This window comes from Chiloscyllium punctatum, chromosome 9 (genome assembly GCF_047496795.1).
Source record: "Chiloscyllium punctatum isolate Juve2018m chromosome 9, sChiPun1.3, whole genome shotgun sequence".
Classification (NCBI taxonomy): domain Eukaryota; kingdom Metazoa; phylum Chordata; class Chondrichthyes; order Orectolobiformes; family Hemiscylliidae; genus Chiloscyllium; species Chiloscyllium punctatum.
Window position 1 is genome coordinate 105,343,970 of NC_092747.1, and position 14,610 is coordinate 105,358,579.

At 41.2% G+C, this 14,610-nt stretch overlaps 1 protein-coding gene and 1 long non-coding RNA gene across 12 annotated transcripts in view; one reads left to right on the plus strand and one right to left on the minus strand.

The window, feature by feature from the left end:
• Window positions 1-14,610, plus strand: part of LOC140481574 (protocadherin-9) — a 713,749-nt gene that overhangs the window by 409,997 nt on the left and 289,142 nt on the right. The gene's annotated exons all lie outside the window — the stretch shown is intronic.
• LOC140481575 (uncharacterized) overlaps window positions 1-14,610 on the minus strand; it is a 185,759-nt gene that overhangs the window by 122,565 nt on the left and 48,584 nt on the right. The window contains exons 3-4 of one of the 4 annotated variants that reach the window (XR_011961559.1): window positions 12,533-12,703; window positions 3,772-3,839 (exon numbers count right to left, since the gene is read on the minus strand). The exons of 2 other annotated variants lie outside the window; for them this stretch is intronic. This is a non-coding gene — a long non-coding RNA (uncharacterized lncRNA). Of the gene's footprint in view, window positions 1-3,771; window positions 3,840-12,449; window positions 12,704-14,610 lie in introns of those variants that run through there. One more of the 4 variants, XR_011961557.1, reaches the window with a different exon arrangement.

Here is a 14,610-nt window from a genome sequence, read left to right on the forward strand (position 1 = left end):
GCCGCTGACCCCTGGAGATAGCCACAAAAAAAGTTCCTTTTGGGAGATGGAAGGTGGTGAATTGATATGAAAATAAAATCACAAACTTCTACATAAGCAGGACTACTGCATATAGCAGTACCATCAGTCTCAATAGAGATGAACAAGTATTTGTCTTTCAATCACAGCTGGAGAATATGCCACTCTACGTGACCAGTGATTTTACACACCATATGCTACAATTCTCTACTTGCGCTATTGTACTGAATGAATTCAGCCTACCTTTAAAACTAAGTTTGATAGATTATTGTTAGGCAAGAATTTTAATTGTTGGACGACAAATGATGAATGCAGTTAAGATCCAGACCTCCTTCACCTAATTGAGTTTGAGGATGCTCAGAGGGTTTGAGTTGCCTATTCCTGTTCTTACATGATTATTATATGAGGTAGATGAAGCTGGCGATTTTCTAAGCTATATTAATAGTTGAAAGTAAGATGTTTATTCTCTCTGAATCCATGTACCCAGTGTGATTGTTGAGCACCATCATTGTATTGTATAGACAGTTCGCCTCAGGGCTTGACAGATTACTACTGCTTAGAAATAGTGAATTAAGATAGTGTTTGAGTGCAATGTTTTATCTGCCTTCAGATGCATAAAATTATATTTACTACCATCAGAAAAAATTATAACTGCATAAAAATACATCTGCCAAAATGTCACACATCGGATGAAAACATAGTTACTGTACCCTTATTTTCCTTATTTTGGGGGAAATGAAAGCAAAGTTGGAAAGATAATTATTAAGTTGCAGTGAATGGATTGTGTAGTATATACAGAATGGTTTTAACAAATGTCTCAGGGAATGCAATCTGAAATTAGAGTTCTTCACAGGCAGATATTCCAGTGAGTTTCTGAAGAGTATACATGATCATTCTCAAGTATTGTGGTTTAATTGGCTCCAGTGATGTAGCCGTTGGTGTTATGGTCATCATATTGCTCTTTCACAGTTTGAGATTGGAATGCTGTCAAGAATGGCTTGCACAGAATGGCTAGTTTCATTTGTCTAGGCTGAAGAGATGAAGAAAATGGAGGGTAAATAAGGAAGGGAAAGCGTGACAAAAAGAATCAAACTTAGATATCTATCTAGTGAGTAAAGAAACACAGCTTTTGGGACCGATGAAGAAACCTAGCTTGTGCCTGGCAATGTATACATGAAAACACAAATGTGCATAATTTTAAATATGCATTATCTCATGGCATTAGTTCAATGAAAAGCTGTAACAATCTTCCCAAATACATCCCCAACCACCAAACTCCAAAGTCCATGTCAATATTTATCCCTGAAGCAACACCTAACAATAGATTATTTGTAATCTCAAATTATTTGTGCTAGCTTGCTGTGCCCAATTTGGTCGCCATGTCTCCTACATTACACAAGTGACTACAGTTTGAAAGCACTTCATCAGTTGTTTCGATGCTCTGAGCGGGTCAAAGGGAGTAAAATAAAAGCATTTTTTTCCAAGTCTTGATGAACACTCTGACATCTTACTTCTTCCAAGCAGAAACCCTGTTATCTCTTTAAAAATACAATAGTTCATGTTTGTAGCAATTCTTCCTTGTTCCAGAGGTGCTGCTGAAATTTCCCTGTTACAAGAAGCACAGCTAACTGATCTATCAAATCAATTATCAATAAGAATCTGTGTTGACCAACAGTGCAACAATTTACTCCCTTAATTCATTCCAGCAGTTTACAAACCCCTATAATAGATTATATCATTTAATTACAGTTAATATCACTTGAAAATGAAAGACTTGCATTTATGTGGCATCTTTCACATCTACACAATGTCAAAAAGCACTTAATTACAATGTAAGAAGAGGATGAGAGGTGAATCATTCCTCTCTTGTAATGCCTTGCAGTTGGCCACAACAAATATTGTAATTTTGTTTAGTCATTCTTCTTAAGTCTCTCAGTATGACACAGGTTTTACTGCCCTGTTGAGCTTCCAAACCACTTTTCCTTCTCATTCTTTCTGTTGCTTGTTAGAATTAGAATTCCTACAGTGTGGAAACAGGCCCTTCGGCCCAACAAGTCCACATCGACCCACCTGGTCCAATAAAATATCCTTTCCTGCCATTGCTAAACTTGGAACTGTATCCCCACTGTTACCAGACCTGGAGCACGTTCACTGTCCAAATAAAGTTTAATGAGTGGCATTTTTGTGGGTGGCACGGTGGTTAGCACTGCTGCCTCACAGCGCCAGAGACCCGGGTTCATTTCCCGCCTCAGGCGACTGACTGTGTGGAGTTTGCACATTCTCCCTGTGTCTGCATGGGTTTCCTCTGGGTGCTCCGGTTTCCTCCCACAGTCCAAAAATGTGCAGATTAGGTGAATTGGCCATGCTAAATTGCCCGTTGTGTTAGGTGAAGGGGTAAATGTAGGGGAATGGGTCTGGGTGGGTTGTTCTTCTGTGGGTCGTTGCAAGTAATCTAATATAATGTTTCCCAGGAGCCCTTTTAACAGCACACTGGAAGTTAATTTGCTTCCAGGTGGAAAATCCCAGGTACAAAAATCAAGATAATGGAAGTTGAAAATTGAGAGTTGATTTTAACTGCTTTTGTAATGACTGACTATAAAATGCTTTTGAAGTTGTCATAGTTGCAGTGTAGGGAACAGAGCTGCCGATCTCTGCACAGCAAGCTCCCACAAGCAACAATGTAATAGTGCCCAGTGGAGTAGGAATAATTTCCTATCATCTTAGAACGAATGCCGTGGGATCTCTAACATGCAGCTGAAAGGCCGACGGAGAATTGGTCAAACTTCCCATCAAAATGATAGCACCTTTGACAATCCAGCAGTCCTTCACAACCACACAGGAATGTGAGGCTAGGATTTTGTACTGAAATTCTGGAGAGAGGTCCTGAACCCCCAATGTTGTGACTCGGAGACAAATGTGGTACCCACAAGTTGACTTCTCACGACAAGCTTTTATATCCTGAATTTAGATGAGCAGATAAAATTCATAACCTTGTTTCTAACCTCCAGTTATTCATGAGCATTGCAAAGGATTTACTTGCTTTTTTTTGTAAATTGCTAGCAATAAATCCAAGTAATATTAATAGAATACTGTCTTAATGCGGGGATTCCTTAAGCTAGAGAAATTCATTTCAGAACTCCAATCTTGTCTGTGTTGTTCAGTTTTGCAGATTGTAATGGCCACATGACATCAATAGTCAATTTATTGCAAGCTGTTACAGCATTTCCAAGTCCTACATTCACGTTGGCGAGATTCTTTTCCATTATTAACACAATGTTTATTGTGGCAAGCAGAATCTAAATTACTAGAAAGGAAAACACAGTAATTCAGCTCCTGTTAGCTGCTATAAACACAACACATTAAGATCAGATTAAATAAACCTCATATTGCTTGCTGAGTTTTATTTTCTGATGATTTAGACCCCGCTAGTGCGGATGTTGGCAGCTGCCACAGCTGAATTCACAGCTGCCAAGTGACATGGATGTTGCCTTCCTCCCACTGCTTGGCATCTCTGTATACACTTTAACAATGCCTTTAAAAGAAGTGGAAGAAAGATAGAAAGAAAATATGGCTGCAAGCCAAAATTCACTCCAAATCCACAATGTTTTATTGTCACCACACAAATTTGTTCTGGAATTGATCCCAAAAAAGGAAATCCTGATTTTATATTTCACTTTTGCAGTGCAGACATAGATAAGAAAAGCAACCTCACCCTCTGCCTTCTCAGCTGAATCAGAATCAAAAGGAGCAAAGGCAAGTTAATTCATTCCAGAAGTGACCAAATGCGACAGTCTGAACAACAGGAGGTGGAAGCACTGAGCCTAAACATGAAGTTAAAACAAACTATCAATGTTTAGAAAATATGAAAATCAGGCACGTTAAAAGCTTCTAGCAATAACATTTTACACCTGTGTCACCTCCTGTGAGTGAAATGTGTTTAAAGCAGATGCTTGCAACAGCAGTTTTATCAGAATTGGAATGTAACTATCTATAATTTGCAGAGTTTGTTTTGAGTTGATGAGACAGTAACCAGATGCATTGAAATTCCAAAGTTTTCAATTGATGTGCTTGTGATGTGCTTGTGTTTGTCAAAATCTTGTCATCTATAAAGTGATATTCTCAACAGTCATTTTGAGCTTGTATTTAGATTAGCAGTGAAAAGCTTAAAATAATTCATGTGGTGACTCAAAGTGAATACGCACATTGTGGAAATTGGATTTTTTATTGTCGCTCACTGAGATGCTTGAGCGGAGTGTTGAAAAGAAAGGCAGATATCTCCCTGCTATTACGTTTAAAGTGTGCTCCCCTTATGGTGTAATTAATAAGTTATTTTGTGTAAAGACAAAGGCCCTTTAAAAAAAGTGTACCTCTATCCATATGCAATGCCAGCCGACTGAAATTCTTGGCATTGTGGAGACTGACAGTTTTGCAGTTTAATAATCCTTTTGGTGAATTGATTATGCTGGTTACTCCAATGAAACCCCGCCCAGTCTACTTTGTGTCACACAATTAAGACACCAGTAGATGGAAATAAAATCCTGTAAAATTTGCATGTGCTTTCTGAATTTGCTTTCTATATCTCGACTTTACTGGTTACCACAAGTTCATAGGATCCTAATTCATTGGAAAGGCTTTGTGCAATTAACCACCATTAACTCCCCTCCAACACAAACACCCACACACACACAAAAGTCAACAAAATGAATTCCAAGTTAGTCTCCGCCCCACTGACATTAACACCCAAATTTTCTTAACCAGCGTTAACAAAAGTCTCTGTTGGGATTATAGATTTCTAAAATATATTCTACGGAATATAAACTATGATGCAAACCCAGTGACTGTGTATGTATATGCATTGACATGTACTGTTTATATTGGTATAGGCCAATTGGGTCAAATATTGATGCTGTAAAATTTTATGTAATTCTAGTTTGCAACTCTATGGTTCACAAGAGGGAGAGACCTTTGCAATGCTCAATATCTGCTATGGAGGATAAAGATTATTTGAAACTGAACGTACTTTCAGTGCATTTGATAATCAGGACATAGGTGAAGCTGATTTGGTGATAAAATATGAAGCTGCTTGGTTTCAGATACAATTCCTCAGTGAATTAGCTAGTAATGTTCTTTAGTGGCCACAAGTTAGGTGCGGATATGGAAAACATATCCCCAGGCTCCTGCTTCCGATCCTTGTCGAGTAGGTTTTACTAACAAGTGGCAGAACAGTAGATTGGTGTGTACGCTACCATAGCATTCAATTGAGCATATAGGGAGGTTAATGTTTTTGTTAAAAGGAAAGGTTGCTGGGGCTGTTCGGTTTGTGTGAGAGAGGAATAAGTTCACTTATTAAGGAAGTAATTTATTGATGTTTTCAGGGGGTATTTGCTCAGTAGTGTTCGAAGAAACGTTACATAAAAATTATTGCAGCCAACCAACAGCATGTTAATCAGAATAGAAGTTGTGGAAAGAACATAAATCACTCTGCTTCAGAATGTTCAGTGGATTGATAGAATGTATGAATATTTTTACTGAGTTAACTAACTGCAAAGACACAATAGGGACTAAGGTAGATCCTGTATAATTCTAATACTGTCTTTTACTGTCAGCAGAGAACAAAGAAAAACAGTTCTGTTTGTTAATCAGTTTGTACACAGTGCAAGTTGTAATGATGGTGTTTTTCTGTTACTCAGCAGAGCAATAGGCTAGATTTCTGGGATCTGGCAGCTTTAATATTCAATGGTAATATTGATTAAAAGGATTCATCACCATCAATGGATATGACTAGAATGTGATTAATTATCAGTTAGCATTTTGTTCCTGTGAATTGGAGGCAGGAATTTTAACAAACCATATTTGGTTTGCGTAAAAATTATTGAGTAGTTTGAAGTCAGTCAGTATCTGCGAACTGAATAGGACTGTCACTACGACTAGTGTAATATAATGTTAGCATGATTGTTTCCATCACAGATTTTCCACTCGATTGCCTGGTTGCACATAACATCTTCAAGAACCATGCCATATTAAAACATGACTAATGGGCACATACAGGACAAGAATGGTGGATTTACAATATACATACTGTCTGCATTTCATAGTGGAATTGCAAATGGTAAAGTTTTGAGTTCTTTCCAAATAACATATGACATCAAAGGCACCAAATTGATAGGATAGTCAATTCCGAGGAGGACTAGAATAACTTATTAGAGGTCTCTATGTATGTGTAGAATGAGCAACTAATTGACAAATGAACTTCAACACAAATAAATGTAAGATATTATACTTTAGAAGGTGCATGTCTTCTTGGGGTTGAGGCACAAGTTGATCTCAAAACCATCATGCCAGTAACTAAAGGTTTTGCTCGCAAGCAACTATATTTTTAGAGAAATGGAATTGAAACAGAAAGAAGACATGTTGAACCTGCCTCAAATCTTGGTTCTACCATACCTGAGGTCCTCTGCCATATTGTTATGACCAGACCCCAGTTGAGGTTCCCCAATTTATCACAGTACCCGACAAGATAACCCAAATTATTTGGCTCTTGTGTGAGGAGCGATGAAATTCTTAATTAACCCAACCCATTGTTTAGTTGCATTAAGGTTGATCTAAAATGATCCTAACTCTTATGGAAATCTCTCCTGTAGACTTAAAGATGGTACAGTGGCTCACTGGTTAACACTGCTGCTTTACAGTGCCAAGGGACCTGGGTTCAATTCTAGCTTTGGGTGACTGTCTGTGGAATCTGAACATTCTCGCACTGTCTGTATTGATTTTCTCTGGGTACTCCCATTTCCCCCTGCACAGTCCAAAGATGTACAGAGTAGATGGATTGGCCATGTTAAATTGTCCGTAATGTACAGGCCAGGTGAATTAGCCATGGGAAATACAACAATACAGGGATGTATGATGCTCTTTGAAGGGGCAGTGTCGAATTGATGGGCCAAATGGCCTGCTGCCACACTGCAAGGATTCTATGAAATTAATTCTTATTTTTATGCACCAATTCAACCAGGCTTTCTTGAATTAACTAAAAGAGTGAGTTTATTAATGACTAAACATGAGAAGAATTAACAATGAAACATACATACACACAGATTAGAAACAAGAGATGAATGCAAAAAGATCAATTTTTCAAAGAAAATAGATGTACAGATCAGTTTCTGATTTGGTCATAAAGAGCAGACACTTGAATGTTGCGGCTGTTGCAGTTATGAATGCCCCTAACTTTGACATTGGTAGAGAATAGTCTGTTTTTGAGATTCTTGGTTTTGTAGGTTGAATGAGGTTCCATGTTCAGAACAGTTTATTAACTGATTTGTGGCTCTTGGAGTGAGAGAAGGTCTCTGTTTTATCATCATGCTGTCTGAGCTGACTTCTTGCACTCAATAAGAATGAATCTTTGCCCACAGCGCAGGGTAATTAGCAGATAGTCCTTTGACTGTGACCTTAGCGGCATGTTAACACTTGAAAGTAAGCTGGTGTACACGAGAATATTCAGTTCCACAAGCATACTCCAATAGTGATGAAGCAAGCTTTTTAATCCCTGTCCTTGTGTATTCCACAAATGGAAAACAAAATATGTGTCTACAGTTGGGGACATATTCCCTCAGCAAAGATGTGACTTACAAACAAGTGGGCAGTTGTCATCCACACATTACTTTTAGTTGCAAGAGATCACAGTCAAGTTTGTTTGGAGTTTCTTTCACACTGTAGGCAGATCATTCCATCAGCCGCTCTCTCTCTCTCTCTCTCTCTCTTTAGTCAGCCGCCATCCAGAGGCAATTTTGACTGTATTGGCCTTTTAAAAACCATTTTGGGATTACAAGTTAGAAATGTGCCCAGTACTTTTGGGTTCTTATCTGTAGTTGTAACAATATTGTAAAAAGACCATGGAAGGTTGGAGAGGGTTCAGTGAAGATATAACCAGGAACGTCCAGGCATATACATCAGAAAAGAATTAACAGACAGGTCTTTTCTTTCTTGAAACAGGAAACCTGAAGATAAACTAATAGATTGTTGAAAGTTGTTTTGCTTTTTAGTTACTATTCTATTTTGATAAAGTAGATACAGAGAGGAGGTTTCCTCCTGTGGGGAAGAGGTAGAACATAGAACATAGAAAAATACAGCGCAGTACAGGCCCTTTGGCCCTCGATGTTGCGCCGATCCAAGCCCTCCTAACCTACACTAGCCCACTATCCTCCATATGCCTATCCAATGCCTGTTTAAATGCCAATAAAGAGGGAGAGTCCACCACTGCTACTGGCAGGGCATTCCATGAACTCACGACTCGCTGAGTAAAGAATCTACCCCTAACATCTGTCCTATACCTACCACCCCTTAATTTAAAGTTATGCCCCCTCGTAATAGCTGACTCCATACGTGGAAAAAGGTTCTCATGGTCAACTCTATCTAAACCCCTAATCATCTTGTACACCTCTATCAAGTCACCCCTAAACCTTCTTTTCTCCAATGAAAACAGCCCCAAGTGCCTCAGCCTTTCCTCATATGATCTTCCTACCATATCAGGCAACATCCTGGTAAACCTCTTCTGCACCCATTCCAGTGCCTCCACATCCTATAGTATGGCGACCAAAACTGCACACAATACTCCAGATGTGGCCGCACCAGAGTCTTATACAACTGCAACATGACCTCAGGACTCCGGAACTCTGTTCCTCTACCAATAAAAGCCAGTACGCCATATGCCTTCTTCACCGCACTATTTACCTGGGTGGCAACTTTCAGAGATCTGTGTACATGGACACCAAGATCCCTCTGCTCATCCACACTACCAAGTATCCGACCATTAGCCCAGTACCCCATCTTTTTGTTACTCATACCAAAGTGAATCACCTCACACTTACCCTCGTTGAACTCCATTTGCCACCTTTCTGCCCAGCTCTGCAGCTTATCTATAACCCGCTGTAACCTGCCACATCCTTCCTCACTGTCAACAACTCCACCGACTTTCGTATCATCCGCAAACTTACTCACCCAACCTTCTAGCCCCTCCTTCAGGTCATTTATAAAAATGACCAAACAGCAATGGTCCCAAAATAGATCCTTGTGGAACACCGCTAGTAACTGTACTCCAAGATAAACCTTTACCATCAACTACTACCCTCTGTCTTCTTCCAGCCAGCCAATTCCTAATCCAAACCTCCAACTCACCCTCAATGCCATACCTCTGTATTTTTTGCAGTAGCCTACCATGGGGAACCTTATCAAACGCCTTACTAAAATCCATTTACACCACATCTACCACTTTACCCTCGTCCACCTCCTTAGTCACCTTCTCAAAGAATTCAATAAGGTTTGTGAGGCACGATCTGCCCTTCACAAAACCATGCTGACTATCCTTGATCACATTATTCCTATCCAGATGTTCATAAATCCTATCCCTTACAATTCTCTCTAAGACTTTGCCCACAACAGAAGTGAGGCTCACCGGCCTATAGTTACTCGGGTTATCTCTACTCCCCTTCTTGAACAAGGGAACCACATTTGCTATCCTCCAGTCTTCTGGCACTATTCCCGTAGACAACAAGGACATTAAATCAAGGCCAATGGCTCTGCAATCTCCTCCCTTGCTTCCCAGAGTATCCTAGGATAAATGCCATCGGGCCCAGGGGACTTATCTATTTTCACCCTTTCCAGAATTTCCAACACCTCTTCTCTACATACCTCAAAGCCGTCCATTCTAATTAATTGTGACTCAGTATTCTCTTCGGCAACAATGTCCTGTTCCTGAGTGAATACTGACGAAAAGTATTCATTCAGTGTCTCCCCAATCTCTTCAGCCTCCACATGCAACTTCCCACTACTATCCTTGACTGGACCTATTCCTACCCTAGTCATTCTTTTATTCCTGACATACCTATAGAAAGCCTTTGGGTTTTCCCTAATCCTACCAACTAAGGACTTTTCATGTCCCCTCCTTGCTGCTCTTAGCTCTCTCTTCAGATCCTTCCTGGCTACCTTATAACTCTCAATCGTCCCAATTGAACCTTCATGCCTCATCTTTACATAGGCCGCCCTCTTCCCTTTAACAAGGGATTCCAATTCCTTATTAAACTACGGCTCCCTCGCATGACCTTTTCCTCCCTGCCTGACAGGTACATACTTATCAAGGACACTCAATAGTTGCTCCTTGAACAAGCTCCATATATCAATTGCGCCCTTGCCTTGAAGCCTACTTTTCCAAGCCCCGCATCCTAAGTTGTGCCTCACCGCATCATAATTTCCCTGCCCCCAGCTATAACTCTTGCCTTGAAGTGCACACTTATCCCTCTCCATCACTAGAGTAAAAGTCACTGAATTGTGGTCACTGTCCCCAAAGTGCTCATCCTACCTCCAATTCTAACACCTGGCCTGGTTCATTTCTCAGAACCAAATCCAGTATGGCCTCACCTCTTGTTGGCCTGTCTACATATTGTGTCAGGAAACCCTCCTGCACTCACTGGACAAACACTGACCATCTAACGAACTCGAGCTATAGCTTTCCCAGTCAATATCAGGAAAGTTAAAGACCCCATAACAACCACCCTAGTCACCAAGAAATTCAGTAATGAATTCAAAAGAAACGTGTTCACTCTGAATGGGAAGAATATGAAACTTACTACTAGAGGGAGTATTTCAAGCAAGGAACAGAAAGATATTTAAGAGGAAGTTGGACATCATTCGATGGAGAAGTGAATAGATGCTAATTATTGTCAATTTAGATAAGAAAAGGTGGAAGGAGACTTGAGCAGAGCACAACGCTGACATGGACAGTTTGTCTGAACAAACAATTACTTTACTGTTTGTCCTGTACAATCAGCTCTGTCATGGCAATTTTTAGAAAGAATAAGAATGTGCAGATTTCAACAATTTATTGAATCCCTGCAGTGTGGCCATTCAGCCCAACAGGTCCATGTCGACCCTCCAAAGAATATCCCACCCAGCCCTATTCCCCTACCTTATCCCCGTAACCCTGCATTTTCCATGGCTAACTCTCACAGCCTGAACACCATGGGAAATTTAGCATAGCCCATTGTACATCTTTGGACTGTGGGAGAAAACTGGAGCACCCAGCAGAAACCCACACAAACATGGGGAGAACTTGCAAAGTCCACACAGTCACCCGAGGGTAGAATCCAACCTAGGCACTATGAGGCAGCAGTGCTAACCATCCTGATTGTACACCAAAATTGTCAAGATTTCATCATCATGTTGTAGTGGGCCAAGTGCGATTGTATATGTATTAGGTTAAAACAATGACTGCAGATGCTGGAAACCAGATTCTGGATGAGAGTGGTGCTGGAAAAGCACAGCAGTTCAGGCAGCATCCGAGGAGCAGGAAAATCGACGTTTCGGGCAAAAGGCCTTCATCAGGAATAGAAGTAGAGTGCCTGAAGGGTGGAGAGATAAATGAGAGGAGGGTGGGGGTGAGGAGAAAGTGGCATAGAGTACAGTAGGTGAGTGGGGGAGGGGATGAAGGTGATAGAGCAGAGAGGACGGTGGAGTCGATAGGTGGAAAGGAAAATAGGCAGGTAGGACAAGTCATGGGGACAGTGCTGAGCTGGAAGTTTGGAACTGGGGTGAGGTGGGGGAAGGGGAAATGAGGAAACTGGTGAAGTCCACATTGATGCCCTGGGGTTGCAGTGTTCCGAGGTGAAGATGAGGCGTTCTTCCTCTAGGCATCAGGTGTGAGGGAGCGGCGGAGAAGGAGGTTCAGAACCTCCATGTCCTCGCACCAATCAACCACACCGCCCTGTGGCCCAACATTTCAACTTCCTCTCCCACTCAGCCAAGGACATGGAGGTCCTGGGCCTCCTTCACCGCCACTCCCTCACTACCCGACACTAGGAGGAAGAATGCCTCATTTTCCGCATTGGAACACTTCAACTCCAGGGCATCAATGTGGACTTCACCAGTTTCCTCATTTCCCCTTCCCCCACCTCACCCCAGTTCCAAACTTCCAGCTCAACACTGTCCCCATGACTTGTCCTACTTGCCTATCTTCCTTTCCACCTATCGACTCCACCCTCCTCTCTTACCTATCACCTTCATCCCACCCCCCATTCACCCATTGTACCCTTTGCTACCTTCCCCCACCCTCTTCCCTGACCTATCATCTTCATCCCCACCCCCACTCACCTATTGTACTCTATGTTCCTTTTCCCCCACCCCCACCCCCCTGTCATTTATCTCTCTACCCTTCAAGCTCTCTGCCTCTATTCCTGATGAAGGGCTTTTGCCCGAAACGTCGATTTTCCTGCTCCTCGGATGCTGCCTGAACTGCTGTACTTTTCCAGCACCACTCTAATCCATATATATGTATTATACAGATCAACCTTGATTATCCGAACGAGACGGGCGGGAAGTATTTTGTTTGGATACCTGATCTGATCGTAAACAAAGGAAGCCATACTGAACATAATTACATAAAAAAGCATGTTTATAGAGTTTTTATTCCATTCAATCAACAAAATGTGCACAAACATTGGATATTGCTTATAAACTCATGATAACTTACAAATAAAATCACTTTTTGCTACAGTTGGACTGAAGTCTGTGAAACTTTTCGCTGACATTTTCCTCGGTTTTATTCCAGTCCTCGACAGCAGCCGGCATCTTCCTGCTCAGTGTCGTCCCGCCGTCCAGACTAACCAAGTGTTGTCCCTCCCTCCTCAGTCATCACTGAGTCCTTAGAGAATAGAGAGAGGTGCAAAATACAGGGGAGACATGAGAGAGAGAAGGTTTTTTTCACTGACTTCAAGTTCCATCCTCTCATCATTTATTTTATATGGCGGTAATTACCGTTTTCCTCATGTTTCCTCCTGTCAAGCTTTCCCCCTGTTGATATTCATGTGTGCCAACTCACTATGATTTGCTCTCCTCCATCAATAAAAAGTTACTGACAGCTGAAAGATATTGAACTACTTTCTGTTTGGAAACAAAAGAGTCATCTTGGGATAATGGGTGGCAAAAGCAACGGAAACGAAAAGTGCGAGGGCATTTTTTGACTTAATTCTCTGGAGAATGAGCTGAGGAAACGCTGTTGGGTTTGCAAAATGGAGTGGGTCAATGTTGAGAGGGAATCTTGCTGTTAGAGTGCACAGCTCAGGTTTGCACTTATGTTGTTCTTGGGTGCTCACAGTCACAAACCTTTGCCTTCGGGGAGAATAAATATCAGAGAGCCTTTTAATAAAAAGTGTAAGACAACTCTAATATCTCGTCTCGGGTATATACTTGAAGTTAATTATTTATTAAAGCAAACTTGCATCTGTATTCCTGTTCAAATTTACAAAAATGATGCGTTACATGAATGAAGAATAGAATTTTCCTACTTCAATTGAAATGCATGTACAAGGATCTTACGATCTTGTTCGGATAATCCGAAATTCGGATAATTGATGTTTGGATTACCAAGGTTGTTCTGTATATATATGTAGTGTACACCACAAGAAAGGCTTTAAGAGTATGATTAATGGTTGCTCCTATTGATTTGGAGAATAATGTTCCTGGCATTTTGTAGGGATACTGTGAAAATGTGGTAGAAGAGAGCCACTACCCTAGGGGCATGGCGTAAACAGTTGTTTTGCATGGTGATTTCTGTGCATATGCCACTACCCTTGAAGTGTAGCACTACTGAATTTCCAGATCTATGCTTAAGAGTAATAATGTCATTAAACAAGACAAAATCAATGCTTTGCTGACTAAATAATTCTAATATCTGTATTTTCAGTTTACCATTACTTCTGGAGATTTTCATCATCCACAATATTTTGCTTTCGTCTTCTTGTTTAAATACTGTTGACAGAGTAGCAGGTCTTGAAGATCCACTGAAATCACCAGATAACCAGGAAACATAAGAAACAGAATGGGTCCTTAATAATATGAGGAGACAACGTTTGCATCACTCACAAATGATAGCTTCTCATATTGATCCACACAATAGAGTGGGATGTGGGGCACTCTGACAAGGAGGACCAAGGATGATGCAACATGGCACTTTGACGTTGGACCCCATTCTGGTGAAAGTACCACTAGCCTTGCTGCAGTGAAACACAACATTGCAAGTGCTGCATGAGTTCTGAACCCTTCTGTTCCCAGCCCCACTTCAACATTATATTTACAGTTCAAATTGAGAGGAAGTCAGTTCCATCCCCTTGTGCAGCCTAGGTTTTGGATTAGCTTTATGCTTTGTGGTCTGTGAGTACCTCTTTTAAGGTCACCTGGAATTACTCTTGTTTCATAGTGGAAGTGTGGAAGCAGGCCATTCAGCCCATTCAGCCTCCCACCCAGACCCACCTTCTACCCTATAATCCTGCATTTCCCATGGCTAACCCACCTAACCGACATTTCTCTGGACAATAGGAGATATTTATCATGGCCAATCCTCCCAAGATGCACATCTTTGGACTGTGGGAGGAAACCAGAACACTGGAAAGAAATCCACACAGCCATGGAGAATGCGCAAAAAATCCACACAGACAGTCGTCCAGGGCTGGAATCAAATCTGGGTTCCTGGCACTGCGAGAATGACTGATGCATTTGCCTCTTGAAAGGCTGACTGCTGCTCACAAGTGAAATCTGAGTAATGGCCCAGAA